Here is a 16,537-nt window from a genome sequence, read left to right on the forward strand (position 1 = left end):
TTGAGAAACCATCTGTATTGAAGATGCTGAGTCACTGAGGAGGGTGTTCCAGAGATTCTCCTTCCCATTGGCTGCCCCCAGATTGCTCACAAAGCTTTGAACACTGAAATACTGCAAACTGATGCTGTCAATCTTGAGCTGCTGGCTTCCTGTAATTGGCCACATTGTGGCTGGTTGATGGTCCTTATGCTGCCCGTATTCTTTCTCCAATTGATGTTGCAGGCGCCACAGCAAAGTACCCTTGCAAGTTTGCAGTGTTTCCTGTTAGTGATGCTTGCGGCGAATCCCCCTGCCCCAAACCATTTGAATGAGATGCAGCCCCTTTTGCCTGAAATGTGGGTCTATAAAGGAAGCCAGCAGGTGGTGAATGTCGTCTGTCAGTCCAGATACCCCTAACCTACTGAAAGCGGGTCCATCACCAGCTGTGCTGCATTGCCATCACATGCCAGGGCATTGGCCCTTGACATGTTGGCCAGGTTGAGCTTAAGCAGTTTCCAAAGAGAGAACCTCATTCAGGGATGCACTGTGATGACTAACCTGCTTATTGGCCTCCTCCAAAGTGTGTAGCTCACAGCAGACATACAGCAGCTGCCCCTGTCACAGTGTTACAAATGCCCCATCTAGAGCTCTGCTGTGAATGCTGCAGGACTTGTGAATGATATGGCATTTATAACGCGCCTATACACAAGTGTTTCAAGGCGTGACGAGGCAAGGGAGGGGAAACAGAGGGAAGACAGAGGCAGCGATCCTACTAGGTCAGGTGACATTGAGATTGTGCAAGTGCGGGGGGGAGTGGCAAAGTACAGGGGGAAAGGGGAGAGGGCAGTGCAGTACATAGGATGACAGTAAAATAAAGAAAATCAGTAGAATACATGCACTGCTCAAATACCCTGTCCACCGAGTGCAAAGGAGACTTCCAACGGGTGCCCACTGAGGTCTTCAGGTTGAGCGTTAGCAACATCTAGTGCACCTGAAGTTGGCTTGGTGTGGTAAGCCCAGCTGAAATGGGAGCTGGTCTTCTGGGTCACAGAGACCATTTATTTCACAGGCTCACAATTGTTAATAGTGTGACCACGAGATGGACATGTAAATCCAGGGACATGAATGGTCCTGCCAATTTGCAAGGCAGCAAAGTCATTTGAACTATTGTCTGCTACTACAAAGTCAAAATGTAAGCATTCAGGTGTTGGGCCCTTTTGCCTCCACCTGCTCCACCTTTTTCCCACACTCTATTCCCTTGTGGTTTCTGCCCTGTATCCCTTACACGCACAATATCTCCTGAGCCAAACTGCAGACCCCTTCTGCCCCCTTGAATTTGTCTGGGACAACTCCTGGCTGTTAAAGGAAAACAAGTACACGCAGTGTGTTGTGATGGCCATGCTATCAATGCTCTGACCACTAGTCCAAATATGCCTGGTTAAGAGGACTTTTTGTCCCACGGTCAGTGTGGTATAAACCCCACTGCAGTTGCATCTCATTACATAATTCAAGTTCTGCTCTGCCAGAGACAAAGCGTTGGTTCAGAACTTCCCAGTGGTGATCAGCTTTTCCCATAAGCCACTGGAATCAAGAAGTTTCCACAAAGAAGTGCAAGAGGTATTTTGCCAACATTATTGCCAGATTAGCAGCAGGCAGGTGATGTCTGCCATGGGACTTAACATTTATTTGGCCCCACTCAAACACTGGTGCGATGGGAGATCACAGTTACGTGCCGCTGGAGTATGGCGGTAAAGAGACTGCAGTATTTTCAGGGGTAGTTGTGCAGATTGGTCGAGATATACCGCTAGTTTGATGATATGCGGAGGAATGCACCGCTCTGTAGCATAGGGGAACGCACAGAAGTGGTACCTGATTGGACACTGGCTTCCCTCGGCACACTGCTTTTTTAGCAGAGTGAGCAAGCTCCATATTCCTCTGCTGGTTCTTTGTGAACGACTTTCACATGTTTGACTTTCACTGTGACAGGTTGGTCTTGCGTGGGCATGATGGTGCTGGTGGTATTCTGTAAGGCACATCATTATGTGATGTGCTTTTTTATCTGCGACAGGAAGGCTGCTTCTTGAAGAGACTGTACACAGATGAGGGGGAGCTCTGACTTATACTGCAGCCTCTACATTTCTGGTGCCATTCCTCCTCAGTATCACGGCTTTCCAGCAGCAATGCTTGTTCCCAAAGGGCTCTGCTCGATGATAATTTTTTGTCTTGATCCTCCTCCATCTCATCATTATTGTCCAACTTGTCATTGGATGGGAGTGGCAGAGATTTTTATCAGTGGTGCACTACCCGTGCATTTATTTGTACTTGTGCATGTATCCCTGAGCTACATGTGAATGATGGGGTGGGGAAGGGGGGTGAAACTTGAATTGGATGATACCTTGAACTCACCATGTGCAATCGTGTCCTTCCCAGTGCACACAGCAAGTACTGCTGCAGGAATGCAAAGACCACGAGCAGCATACCTTCACCTGCCTCTGGCTCATTTAGTTGCTGACATGTTGCTCAAATTGTGAAAACAAATTCAAAATATTGTGGCTGAGTACCCCAAAAGGAAATACACCGGACACGGGTTACAAAGGAACATACAAAGTACTTTCATTTATACTGAATTCAGTTACAAAGAACAGAACAAAATCAGATAGCTATCAGCCCTCAGTGCAACACAGCGAACTCCAGCATGGTTCGGTGTATTCAGCGAGAGACACTGTACATTAAAATTCATTGCTCTTTTATATTATTTGCGAACACGATGTCCAACCCTACTTCGGGTTAATATTCCTCTAATACATTACTGATCTAGGGTTCATGCCGAGTTCGCATATCCACATGTAACTGGTTTGCTTTTAATACATGTATTAACAAGCCTACACGGCAACTGTGTGTTCTGGGATTTCCCATGCAGGTCTTGTCAAACATTAATACAATGTAGTTAAACAAGTGTTCTATGTTCAGTATTTGAATACATTGTTCTTAACATATGCTCGTGGATTAGCTTCATTGCACAAGTAATCCTTTACACACAGGTCAACTAAGGACAAGGTCTCAGTTCACGACCTCAACAAGTGGCCTGCAGGCAAGTTACATATTAGCTACATGCAGAGGTCAAGACGGCCATGTTGTATTTTGGAATGACATCGTCCACCATTTTAACTCACAGGGTGACTTTACAAAGCGAACCTGAGATGGCGGATTGACCTAAAATGGTGGCTTACATTGATTTTAAGGTCAGGACCTTGCAACACGGATTTCTTCGCAAGTGATTTACAAGCAGCTTCCCGTAGGCCAATATACATATATTCATTGTAATAGGAGGCACGATATACTTTCTCATTTGACAACCCCTCCTTTTGGCCTATGCCAAGTGCTAAACTACTTTTGATCTCTTTGCAAATAACTCCATGCATCATCGTCCATGCACCCTGAATCGCTGTCGGAAATATCTATTGCCATTAGGCCATTCGCTAGAATTTCTTTTAACACATAATCTTTTATCTGGGGCATACACTTTATGTCCTATCGTACCTATCGCTTGTGCACAACATCCCCCTAGCATCCAACATATACTAGGTAGACACTGAATACAACAACAAAGAAACAACAGAATTCCCAAAATAATCAGCAAGACCGAAAGTACCTTCCAACCCCAAGATCGCAAGAAGTCCCAGAACCAAGCGCTAAGATCCCAGTTTCCCTCGGGAACATGCACTTTTGAACAAAGGACGTGCAAATTCTGTATTGCCTTGAAGATAGTTGGGGAGGAATCTGGTACGAAAACACAGCTAGCGGACCCCACTAATTTACACACTCCACCACGTTCAGCCAAAATGACATCTAATGCCATCCGGTTTTGAAGCGCTACTAGTCTTATCGCCTTCTGTTCTAATGTCATATTATAGAGTATGTCCGTGGTCCGGTTGATGGTCCTCTCCAGTTCTCTCGCTAGTCTTCTGATATCCTCGGAATTCGCTATCTGCCCCCAAAATGGCACAACTGATTTTGCTATATCTCTCAAGATTTGTGCTGGAGTGTCACCACTCTCGTCCCGCCGTGGACGAGCCTTTGAAACTTCTATTGTACTAGCTATAAACACCCCAGTTAACAGGATCCCTAAATAACAGGTTCCCTGCCAATCCCTGGGCAACCATGGAAATGCTACATTACCGCAGACAAAGTAGACAGGTTCGTCTACATACAGAGGTCTGTTTTCCCCAGTCAAATTTGCAGCGTTGGCACAACCTAGACAATCTCCCATTGACTGAGTGCCATTCCTCTGTATGCAAAAAGAAACTGAATCGGGGCTATGGTTGACAGCATAAGAAGGAGGCATGCATCATTATTGCCTATCCGAGCCATCTTAAAGGAAATCAAAGATTGGAAAGGATGAGACAGTCTATCAGAAGGCCTAATAGAAGCAACGTTAGGTTTACTCCTGTTTGCGAAAAGCGACAATCCCAGGGGAGACAAAACACGTTTGTCAAAACTATTCAAATTAGTGCTGTCAAAGTTCCTTGAGATGCTATCATTCAAACAGCCAAAGAACAGTGCTCTAAGAGAGGCATAACAGGCAGTTGTCAAAGGTAAAGGATGAATATACAAACCTAGCCCCTTATCCCCATCTTGCAGTAAATGTGAGCAGACCCAACAGTTGGACTTATTAAAAATGGCACGCGTTGCATTCATGATAAGTAGAAGAGTATTATTGTGGTACCTTTGTCTATGCTGAGAGTCCTTAGGGGACAGAGTATGCAAATGTACAAATGGAGTAAGAACAGTAGGTACACTTTCAGTAGGTAACAAGGACTCTAAAGGATGAGTTTCCTCAAGGTACCACAAACCTAAGACAATGACTATTAAAAACCCAAATATTATTAAAAAAAACACAGCAATACATTTTTGGAGGCCCAGGTGTATTGTCCCGGTTGGTCACCCCATCATTTACAAGTCCCATACGAGCGGTAGAGGTGGCAGGCATTGTAGTCTTCAAACAGAAACCCCAATGTTCGTTGCTGGCAACCTCCCGGACTCGCGACTTCTTAGTCCTTCCACAACCCTAGCCAACAGAATCCCCTTTCTCAAATTTGGGCAAAAACAAGCCCTCGATGATCCTTTCCTTGTCCGAATGCACAGCAAAACCGTGCCGTAAGTCTATTTTCTTGTACGCAGATTGTCCCTTGCTTTTCCCGGTACTGATTGATCCAGAAACAAAGTATCGTCATTACCTGTTGATAGCAACGTATCAGAAACAAGTGACAATGCCGAATTTGAAACAACAGTTTCCGGATGCAAAACTTTTGGAGAGTGTGGAGACAAAATGGATGCTTCCCCAAGCCTTACGGGCTCAGAAAGATTCTCCGACACACTCTCTGCGCTATTTACTGCTTTGGGATCGTTGGTTACAGCGTTAGCGAGGGATTCTCTTTCTTCTGTATCATGTGGCACAGGGTGAGGAAGTTTCTTGACGTGGGACGCGTAGATCCAATTCTTTCTTCCAGAAACCTGCACCGCTGTTTGGGTGACCAACAGGACTTGGAACGGGCCCCGCCAGCGAGGTGCAAGGCAAGAAGAGGCGCTCAAACGCCTTGATGAGCACCTAGCTTCCAGGCTGTATGCTATGGCCCGGGCCCTCGTATCGCACAGGTAAAGCCTCTCGCACCTGGTGATAAATCAAATACAGGTTTTTAATCAACTGGCTGCAATAATCTGAAAGTAATACATTTTCAACGTTTCTTAAAGAGCTACATTTAGGAAGGTTCCAGATATTGGCTGGTCTCCCCATTACCACCTCAAATGGGGAGAGCCCAGTCTTAGTTTGAGGGGTTGTACACATGGATAATAACACGATTGGTAAGGCGTCCGGCCATTTCAATTTAGTGTCGGCACACGTGTTAGTGAACTTGTTCTTGATGATACCATTGTGTCTTTCCACTAGTCCAGCGCTCTGAGCGTGTCTGGCCGAATGGAACCGTTTGTCGATCTGCAATGCCGCATATATCTGCAGAATTACAGCAGCGACAAATGTGGACCATTGTCCGACCAGATAACTCTTGGTGGCTCGAACTGTGGGAAGTACTCCTTTAACATGGTTTTCGCAGTAGTCATGGCTGTAGCATCTTTAACGGGCAAAGCCTCAACCCATTTGCTAAAAGCACAGATGACCACCAGCACATACTTCATATTGTTGCACCGCTCCATTTCAATAAAATCAAAGTGGATAACTTCAAAGGGGACAGAGGGTGGCCCAAAACTTCCCCTTGGAGTTGCTGTCCCCGTTCCCACATTGTGTTGTAGGCAAATCATGCAACCCTGAACATAGCGCTAGCCAACTTTCGAAATGTTGTCATTTGCTCGAACTTTCTCTAACATTTTTGTCACTTTCTAGGCACATGCATGCGTAGGACCATGGGCCATAATGACCATCATCATTACATACGCATCAGGGAGTAGCCATTTCCCTTCAACTATGTCCACCCAACACCCGTCATCATCAAGTTTCCTCAAGCCTTCAGCCCACCTCTTGGATTCTTCTAACGTGGCATCAGCTTGGATATCCCGTACAGACCCAACACCCTCATCCATTGCATAAACATTTACAGTCTCCCTTGTAACATACATCTCCGTAAGGGGATCCGTAGCAGTTTGTCTAGCTATCTGATCGGCAAAAAACATTCCCTTTTCCTATGTCATCTGTAATCCTTCACTGTGCTGCACATTTCATAACAGCTAACTGAGTAGGGAGCGCAAGCGCTGATAGTAGTTGTACTATTAGGGAGCCATGTTGGATTTTAGTGCCATGTGAAGTTAAGAACCCTCTCTCTGACCAAAGTCTCCCAAAGTTGTGAACCACCCCAAAGGCATACCGACTATCAGTATATATGTTTACTGCAAGCCCTTCGGAAAGTTCACAAGCTCGGGTCAATGCTATAAATTCTGCGGCCTGAGCAGAGTTATGCGTAATTCTCTTGGTCTCCACGACCGTGCTTAATGTGGTGATTGCATAAGCAGCTGTGGATGTACCATCCCAAAGTTTGAAGCAGGAGCCATCACAAAACAGGTCTCCTTGCGGATTATCCAAAAGAGTGTCTTTCAAATCAATTCTACCCTTTGTCTCTTGTTCGGTTGTATACAGACAGTCATGTGACTCTTCATCGCCGCAAGTATTACCTTGCCGGAAAGGTAGGAGTTCAGCCGGATTAAGAACACAACACCTCTTAATTTGGATGTGAGGAGCAAACAAGATCAATACATATCTCGTCACCTGTGCAGAAGTGAAGTGTTGCGTTTGGGTTCAGTTCAGTAGAACATCTACAGAGCGAGGCAGCATCAGGGTTAGATCATGGCCTAGGACCATTCCCGCACTCTGTTTTACAGATGCAGCAGCAGCAGTGACAGCTCACAAACATCTCGGCAAAGCGCATACTACAGGATCAAGGGCGGAAGAAAAGTAACCACACGGCCTACTCTTCCCTCCATGTTCCTGCGTTAATACAGCCAAAGCACATCCATCACATTCATGCACAAACAACACAAAGGCCTGTTCATAGATTGATATGCCCAAAACTGGTGCAGAGCATAATGCAGTCTTGAGCAACTCAAACGATTGCTGGTGTTCCGCGTTCCACGGCAATGGCGAAGAAATGCCCTTCTTTGTCAAAGCCAACATCGGTTTGATAAATGTGGGATCCACAACCTACAGTAAGAAGCCATACCTATCAAGGCTCTAACCTCCTTCTGTGTATTTGGGACAGACATGCCAGAAATGTTTTTTTTTCTTTCAGGTGTCAATCTTCTTCCCTCCTTTGACAGGAGATAGCCTAAATAGGCGATCTCCTGGCCACAATATTGACATTTTTTAAGCAGAGCTTTGTGACCATGCTTAGCTAGATGGATAAGCAATAACACAGTGCCCTCCTTACAGGCGCTCTCAGAGTCAGCAGCTAAAAGCAAGTCATCAACCTACTGAAGCAATGTACAAGTAGAGGGCAATTCAAGGGTATCAAGTTGTTCTTTCTAAGCCCTACTATAGATGCTAGGACTCTCTGTGTACCCTTGAGGTGCATGAGTAAATGTGAACGAGCGTCCCCCTAAGGTGAACGCGAACAAGTATCTACTATCCTTTTGTATAGGAATACTAAAGAATGCATTCTTTAGATCCACAACACTAAAGTAAGTAGCTGTAGCTGGAATCATGGTTAATATTGTCGTCACGTCGGGCACAGTTGGAAATTGCGGAGCAACAACTTTATTAATGGCACGTAATTCAATTATGAAACGGAATGGAATTGCATTATCGCCTTTCTTGTACACGGGTAAAATAGGACTATTGCACAAACTTCCTGAAATTTCTTCAATCACCCCGCGATGCACAAAGTCGGAAACAATGCATTTCAAAGCTCGCTCGCCCTCAACTGAAATCTTATACTGGGGAATGTGTGCCAGCTCAATTCCATGTTTCAAACTATCTTAACAGGCTCAATCTGTAAAACACCGACATCATTGTCGTCAACAGCCCATAAGCTCTCTGGTACATTAATGAATTCTGGCGGCTAAGGTCTAGTCAAGAATTGTGAGACAGAGTATTGCTGTGGTGAAATCATCAGGCGCACTCCATCAGAAGAACAATAAATCACTGCATTTAATTGTATTAACAGATTCAACCCCAGCAAGTTCTCCCCACAATTCGAAGTCAACAGAAATGGACAGTGGTCCATAAAGGGACCCAAAGAAATGGGTACCGGTGAAGAAACTGGACAAACAACTGGTGTGCCAGAAAAGCCTACAGAAACATTGGTTTGCCCTGACAGTGGAATGTTTGAAACCCGTGAATGATCAATGGAACACTTCTGTGCTCCAGTCTCTATCAAAAACTGATGTTTCCTATTTCCCACCACCATTTCAACGTATGGACCTTTCTGATTGACGGGAATAGGTGTAGGTTCCAAACCCTGCTTCAGGCAATCCTAACGAAACAGAATGTCATCAAAAGGAAGCTCTTCAGATAAATATGCAGAAGAAGGATGATCAAATATGTTCCTAATATCCACACTCGGAGTGTGATTATCCTGTGAAAAAGGTTGCTGAGGATCCTGTGTAAACTGACCTCTACCAGGGCCCCCTACACCTGGGCGACCTCTGGATCGTCTACCCATATTCCCAAATGTGTTATTCGACCTTTGTCAAAGGACAGGGCATTGTGCACGCCAATGACCCTCTTGACGACAATAGGCACACTGGTTAATGTTCATAGGACCCAAGGGCACATTCCCTTGCAGGACTTACTGACCTCTAATCTGCGAACTACCCCCTTTGGGGCCTCTGACAATTTGCTGCAATAGCACTTTAGTATTTAAATCACCTTTTCATTTCTCGACTCTATCTTTTTCATTATTGACATGGTTCTCATAGTACTGAGCCATATGCAGTACTTCTGATTGGGACTTCGCCTGCCAAGAGCTCTCAGAAGACATAATTTGTGACTGGATGTCAGGCAGCAATCCACGCACAAATTTGTCCACAAATAACCTTTTCCCAGACTCCATGCCTAGGTCTTGTTCGCTGAAATCCGAGAACACCTGTTCGAACCGATTAAAGATCTTGGTAGCAGCCTCAGACTTCCCTTGGACACAGGCCTTAAGTTTGTCCCAAATAATTCTTTTCTCTGGAATTATAGTTTTCAATTTTGCAATGATTCTATCTGGCAAAGTTAGTATCACCTGAGGCGGTCTTCCACCAGTTGCCTTTCTCCATCGAGCCTAGTTATATTCGCCCATGTATCTCCCAACCCTGGCACGTCGTCTATAGTTCTAACTTGTTTCCACAAATCTATGGGCAGGAGTATAGGAAATAACAAATCAATATCCCCTAAGGTGAACACGGAGGACTGCAAGACGAGCTCTATTTCTTTATAGAATCCTGTCGAATTTTTCCTAATATCAGGAATAGATTGTCTAATAGTATTCACTTCCTGTCTCGAAAACGGTACGTGAATAAACTGTGATACATAATGTGTAGGAATGTTCACAGCAACTATACCCTGTGCAACATCAGCCGCAACCTCAACCTTCGGGACAAATGTCGGAGGAACCTCTCTCATAGCAAACTGAGAAGTAGGTGACTCTGAACGCTTACTAAGCAACAGAGCTAAGTCGAGCGCTAAAGCAGTCAAATAAGTGTCAAGTGAAAAAGCTCTCTTATAAATACTCAATTACTCTGTGGGACAACTAATCTTCCTTTTTACACAATCCTCCTGTAGGTACTCTATCATTACCTGTATCACTTTCCTCTGCATTTCTGGCGTATACTGACTATATGTGTCATATACTTCAACTGGAGTTATCGACATATCTGAAATCCATCTAAGCGCGTCCTTTATACAAATTTGTGTTTCCTCGGATATCGATTCTCGGCAAGGAAGGAACCGTTTCTGTACATACATACTTTCCCCCTTGACCTCCTCATTCTGTAACCTTTCCAACTCCTTTCTATACCCAAATAACCTCTCGACATGCTCATTTACTTTCTGCACAGTGTCTCTAGAAAACGCTAAAGTATTTAGATCCCTTAACTCTTGCAGGAGATCTGCATTATTTAATTTACCCCACATTACACATAAACGAATCCCTAAATCTTCAAAAAAAATGTTTTTTCTCAGGAAAGTTATCCATATTATAAAGTGTGGCAAAAACATTAGCTTGATCATCCCTCTCCATACAATGCTTAGCCCATGCGATCAAATCAATTTCTTCTCTGGTGGTACAGAATTGATAGTGACAACCTTCGACCCTGCACCTCGATCGGCTGCAAGCGGCCCAGGACTACTTGGAAGAGAGGGAGCAGGCAAATTCAATGGGGGTACTGTTACTGGTGCGATAAGAAGAGGTGGAGGAGCTGGAGGAAGAGGAACATTAGGAGGAGCAGGAACAACGGGAACAACAGCAGGTAGAACAAGAATAGCAGAAGGAAGAGGCAAAACAGCAGGAAGAGGAACATACGGAGGTGGTGCAGCGGCACCAGACCTTCCTTCATTTAACAATTTGTCTATGAATTCATTGGACGCATGGAGGTCTTTAGAAGGATAGATTTTCTGAATTCCAAGTGAGAAAGCCCTATCCATATTCCTAGTCTATTCAGAATGTTTATCTTGGTCATACAATAATGCTTCTTCGGCGTTCGTCTTATGACGGCGTGCATGTTTTTCTCTACTTTTAAGTTGCTGTAATGCTTCTTTTTTCAATTCTGCAAAACATCGAATGCTGCAGGTCTAGCCTTTTTCTTTAATAGAATTGACTCTAGATACTCAATATGAGGGATTTCAAAACTACCATTGATTGGCCACTGAAGTTCAGAGGCATGTCTGGTTTTTCTGTGCCAAATATCATTAAATACTATACTTCCAATGCCATGCTTACAGTACATAGTACACGCCGGCGACCCCTCCTGTGGTGCGGGATGGCTAAATTCCAAAGATTGTCTATCGCTGCGGAACAACACCCTGAAGCAGGTAGACAATTTCCCAGGCATATCAAATTATTGGTGTTACCTGGTCAATAATTGTGTCTGCAGATACAATAGGCCAAAATCCAATTATCAGGATTATATTAAGAGTCGGGTCATGACTCACCTGATCAAGCCTTAGGAGGTCCGATTGGATTTCAAAGAATCTTACCTAACTAATCTTACCGCGTGTATGGTGATTTCAGCAAATCTGCCCGCCTCGATAAGTGGACCCTCGTCAAGATGCCGTTCTTGGACCACAAGCTAATTGTCCAGGGATCGGGTCATGCAGCGCTGCTTGAGGTATCGCGTCTCATTCAGTGGGGCCCCTTTTTGTCACACCGTCCGATCCCGGTCTGATAGCGAGGGTCAACCTTCGATAATCCGGCATCAATCTTGAGCGTCCCTATTCGGGCGCCAACTCTGAAAACAAATTCAAAATATCGAGGCTGAGTACCCCAAAAGGAAATACACCGGACATGGGTTACAAAGGAACATACAAAGTATTTTAATTTATACTGAATTCAGTTACAAAGAACAGAACAAAATCAGATAGCTATCGGCCCTCAGTGCAACACAGCGAACTCCAGCGTGGTTCGGTGTATCCAGTGAGAGCCGCTGTACATTAAAATTAATTGCTCTTTTATACTATTTGCGAACACGATGTCCAACCCTATTTTGGGTTAATATTCCTCTAATACATTACTGATCTAGGGTTCATGCCGAATTCTTATATATTCACATGTGACTGGTTTGCTTTTAATACATATATCAACAAGCCTACACGGCAACTGTGTGTTCTGGGATTTCCCATGCAGGTCTTCTCAAACATTAATACAATGTAGTTAAACAAGTGTTCTATGTTCAGTATTTGAATACATTGTTCTTAACATATGCTTGTGGTTTAGTTTCATTGCACAAGTAATCCTTTACACCCAGGTCAACGAAGGACAAGGTCTCAGTTCACGACCTCAACAAGTGGCCTGCAGGCAAGTTACATATTAGCTACATGCAGAGGTCAAGACGGCCATGTTGTATTTTGGAATGACATCGTCCAACATTTTACATCACAGGATGACTTTACAAAGCGAACCTAAAATGGCAGATTGACCTAAAATGGCAGCTTACATTGATTTTAAGGTCAGGACCTTGCAACACGGATTTCTTCGCAAGTGACTTACAAGCAGCTTGGTGTAGGCCAATATACATATATTCATTGTAATAGGAGGCACAATATACTTTATTTGACAAAATGTGTTGTGCACTCAAGTACTGGTGCCACCCACCTCCCTGAATCTCGGCTGCTTTTGTCCAGCACAGGTCCTGTGGGTGTCTCTTTCCCACAAGCAGCCCTCGGGGATTCCCTGCTCATCCCACTCCTCCTTACAGGTGCCACCCAATGGCTCATGTCCTGTCCACTTGCTTCAGGAGATGCACACTGACTGATTTGTCACTTGCCTGTCCGAACTTGGGGTGAAGACACTTGCGGTGTTCACCCAGATCAAATTATTCAATGAAAAAACAACCTTAGATCTCTCTGATTGGGTCCGCAGTAACTATCTGCATCTCCATACCCTTTGCCTAGACACCAGTTTATTAACTCTTCTTTAAGCGTCCTATGCCTACCCAAGGAGCAACATCCTACCTCTCTGAAAGCAGCCTGAAACAGAATAGGAGCTCCAGGCATGTGTCCGGTTTTAAACATGAGATCAAACTTTGAAAAAAAACGTTCAAAATGTATGTCTTAAATTTGATCTGTATGATTCACCTGACATTTCGGGTAATGGAACGTTGTTACAGGCCTACATCATCTTGGCTGGAACCTTTTTATTTGGGTTCTGTGAAAGCAAACACCTCCACATATTGAGGACAAACTTGCAGGAGCTAAAAACATATCCACATGAGCGGAAACAGGCAATGGGAGGATAAAGACGAGGGCTGTGTCTTTCATATAACTGTACAAAGGATCATTGTTCGAGCCCTGGTGGGACTGTGTTGCATACAAATTGCCAGCACCAATTGAGGTTCGTAGAAGACGGTATTAATGTATGGAATGGTGTGGGCTTCACAACTCTGCATGCCCAAATGTTTCCTCAGCCTGGCGCTAAATTCTTACCCACACTCCATTTCAGACTTCAGCCAGAATAACATCGAGTGGTGTGTGCTTGAAATCACTTGCCTGCCAAGCGCAATTATACGTGGATAGTCTATAATAAAATGTATTCCAGGTAAACGTTTGACATCTTAATCAGATCAGCAAATAACGAAGCAGCAGCACAGAAACACACTTAATGTTTGTTCACTGTATGCAGTTCTAACACTGTGTTTTCCTAGGTGTAGAAAAGAAAGTTCTTTTTTGTCTCGGGAGGATAGCTCAGGGGCAACATGCTTTTGTTGAAAACAAGACGATCCCCGGGTCTGTGCTTCGAAACCTCTGGGTATTAAGCGCGTTATAAATAACCTATCATATCATATTTGGCTATGTTCGTGTACTTAGGTAAAGCTCTTTTAGTTTGCATGGAGATGGGGAGATCTTTTGTTCTTTGATGTCAATCATTCTCTTTTTTGGTGAACCCCACCCCTATTTTGAGGCCCAAAAGTGTGAACTGTTGCTTAAAAGGTTTTTGAAACTATCCCTGTAGTGTGGTAGCCCTTCTGTTGGTGGGTGTCTGTTAGTGTCCCCTTACCAGTCCCCACTGGGGAGACCCAGGTACCCACGGTCCAGAAAACAGCATTGCATGCAAAGCCTATGGTGGCTAGAAGGGGTAAGCTCCCTGTATTCGGACCCACCATCTTACCATGGAAAAGAGTCTGGGGTCCCTTTAAACTAAAAAAAAAAAACATTCTTTCAACTGAAACAATGGCTTTGTTACTTTGTATCCCACAGCTCCTCTGTCAAGGAAAACAAAGGACTGCATGACCCAATGGAATACTGTGTATCGGTTTCTCCTTCTGCTGGCAGAAAGAAAATGAACGCGTGCCTCATGCATAGTTAAAAAGTATCAACCATTGTTCTTCCGCTTTGGTACATTTCAAGGGACAAAACATGTTACAATGTCCACTTCCTGAAACCTTGTTGGAGCGTACAAATGTAACCGGCATTTCAACAGGCTCATTGAAGGTTTTTTTTGTATGTAGAGCAAATACTTTGTCTGGACTTACTAGAACAGACGGGAAGCAGCAGGCAGTCTCAGATATCTCAAGGAAGGGGGATAAAAGCACACATGCAGCTGTGTAAAGTCTGAAATCCAACATGGCAGCTGGCCCTTATAGCTTCAGGCCGGCCCCCTGAGAGACAACCTAACCAGGAGCACATGGCCTAATCAGGGATCAGCACAGCCCCATTCAGCCTGGTGCAATGTATTCCCTTGAAGCCCAGCCCAATGAAAAAGCAGGCCCCAGATAAAAGGAAGGCAGCCAGCCCAAGCAGCCTTCGTGAATCACTTGAAGAACTACCAGCAAGAAGGTTGGAGTGTGAGAGAGACCGTAAACAGAGGGTCTTACTCACAAGAAGAGTTCAATTCTGGGAAGAACGCAGAGGAAGGTAGAACCTGAGAGACACCAGGCAGGAGATGTGGCAGCAAATGGGCATTCCAGAAGGCAGATAACCAGAAGGGTGCAGCAGACACCAGGGAAACCTGCAACAGAAAGGGGCCACTTATTGCAGTGGCAAAGTGCTGCAGGGTGAAAGCCCTGGTGAGAAGAATTGTTGTAGAAGCATGGAAGAATCTGGAGTTACTGGATTGTGTTGAGCGGCAGTGCCTAGAAGGCTGCCACCTTGGTGAGGAAAAGAAGGCGTTCCATCTGGGTGGTAGAGGGGAATGTGAAAACGTAGGAGCAGACCTTTCAAAGGAGAGGGAGAGAGAGAGAGAGAGAGAGACACACAGAGACAGACGGAGACAGAGACACACAGACACACTCTGGAAGCCTGGTAAGAAGGGCACCAGCTTGCAGGTGGAGAATCGAGGAATAACATCTGGAAAGAGGATGAGAGGGCAGAACAGAAGTAAGAGCTGAAACATATGGGCAACACATATTAGAGTACTTGGGAGCATTGAGAAGGGAGACATAAGTGATACAATCTATGGAGAACTGTGAGTGGAACAGAAGGAGACTTTGAGCTTTACCAAAAGAGCGGAAGAGAGTCCTTGTGGGTAGTGTGAAAAACCAGACAGTGTCTCACTTGCTAGTCCCCGGGAAACTGTCATCCAGGTGGCCAGGACATGGCTATCGGTATGGTATTGGATCCAGTTCCTAGAGGTGGGCCAGTGCGGAAGGATCATCTGGATGGGTATGCTCAGGGAGTGGAAGTGGGACACCGACGGGTGGGACATGGTACCCCTTTCCTTATAACGCCTTTTCCCCAACCTACCTCGTAGGATGCTCAGAAGTTCTACCCACCCCCCTTTTCTAACACAAACACTTTCCTACACCAAGACAGACAATAGACCAACACCAGGGCCGTTTACCTGACATGTCCCAATACAAGGGTCATTAGGCAGAGTCAGACAATTAATATAACTATGCACGCCTGATGGCCTTTTCCCTTCCCCTCAGGGATAAAAGGTGGAGCACAAAAGCACACTTCGAACAAGGCCGAAAGCACAAGGAAGCAGCTATTCCGGACCGGCAGTTCAAGTGGAGGAGAAAGGCGGAGAGACCTGGAGGGACGACAAAGAGGGAATTGCCCTTGCCCTTTACAACTCAGACCCCCAAAGCCTCCGAAAGGGAAAGCATATGACCAGGAAATCCAGCTGGGGTGTGGTGTGACAGGTGTCAGCAACACACAGGGCCCTCCTGCGCTGATAATCAAAGTGGGGAGAAGTGCTTGCCGCCATGGTGCCTTCCTTGAATCCCAAGACAAGAAACTCCAACAGTTCAGCACAGCTGGTAAATCAGAGAAGACCAATAGTAAACCCGAACAGTGCTGAGCCCAAGGTTGCAGGCATCAACCTTGTTGAACAAAGAACTTGTGTAATTGAACCTTAAAGAAATCCTAGTAAAAGGTTCAGAAGCAGAATGGTCAGGCGTTGCAGGAACGCTCATTCAA

The 16,537-nt window shown here is 45.0% G+C and overlaps 1 protein-coding gene across 3 annotated transcripts in view; it reads left to right on the plus strand.

Annotated features, from left to right (window-relative positions):
- The window catches only part of CLCN2 (chloride voltage-gated channel 2), a 1,173,779-nt gene that overhangs the window by 487,898 nt on the left and 669,344 nt on the right, over positions 1-16,537 (plus strand). The gene's annotated exons all lie outside the window — the stretch shown is intronic.

The sequence above is a fragment of the Ambystoma mexicanum genome, chromosome 10, assembly GCF_040938575.1.
Source record: "Ambystoma mexicanum isolate Mex_15411 chromosome 10, UKY_AmexF1_1, whole genome shotgun sequence".
NCBI classification, from domain to species: domain Eukaryota; kingdom Metazoa; phylum Chordata; class Amphibia; order Caudata; family Ambystomatidae; genus Ambystoma; species Ambystoma mexicanum.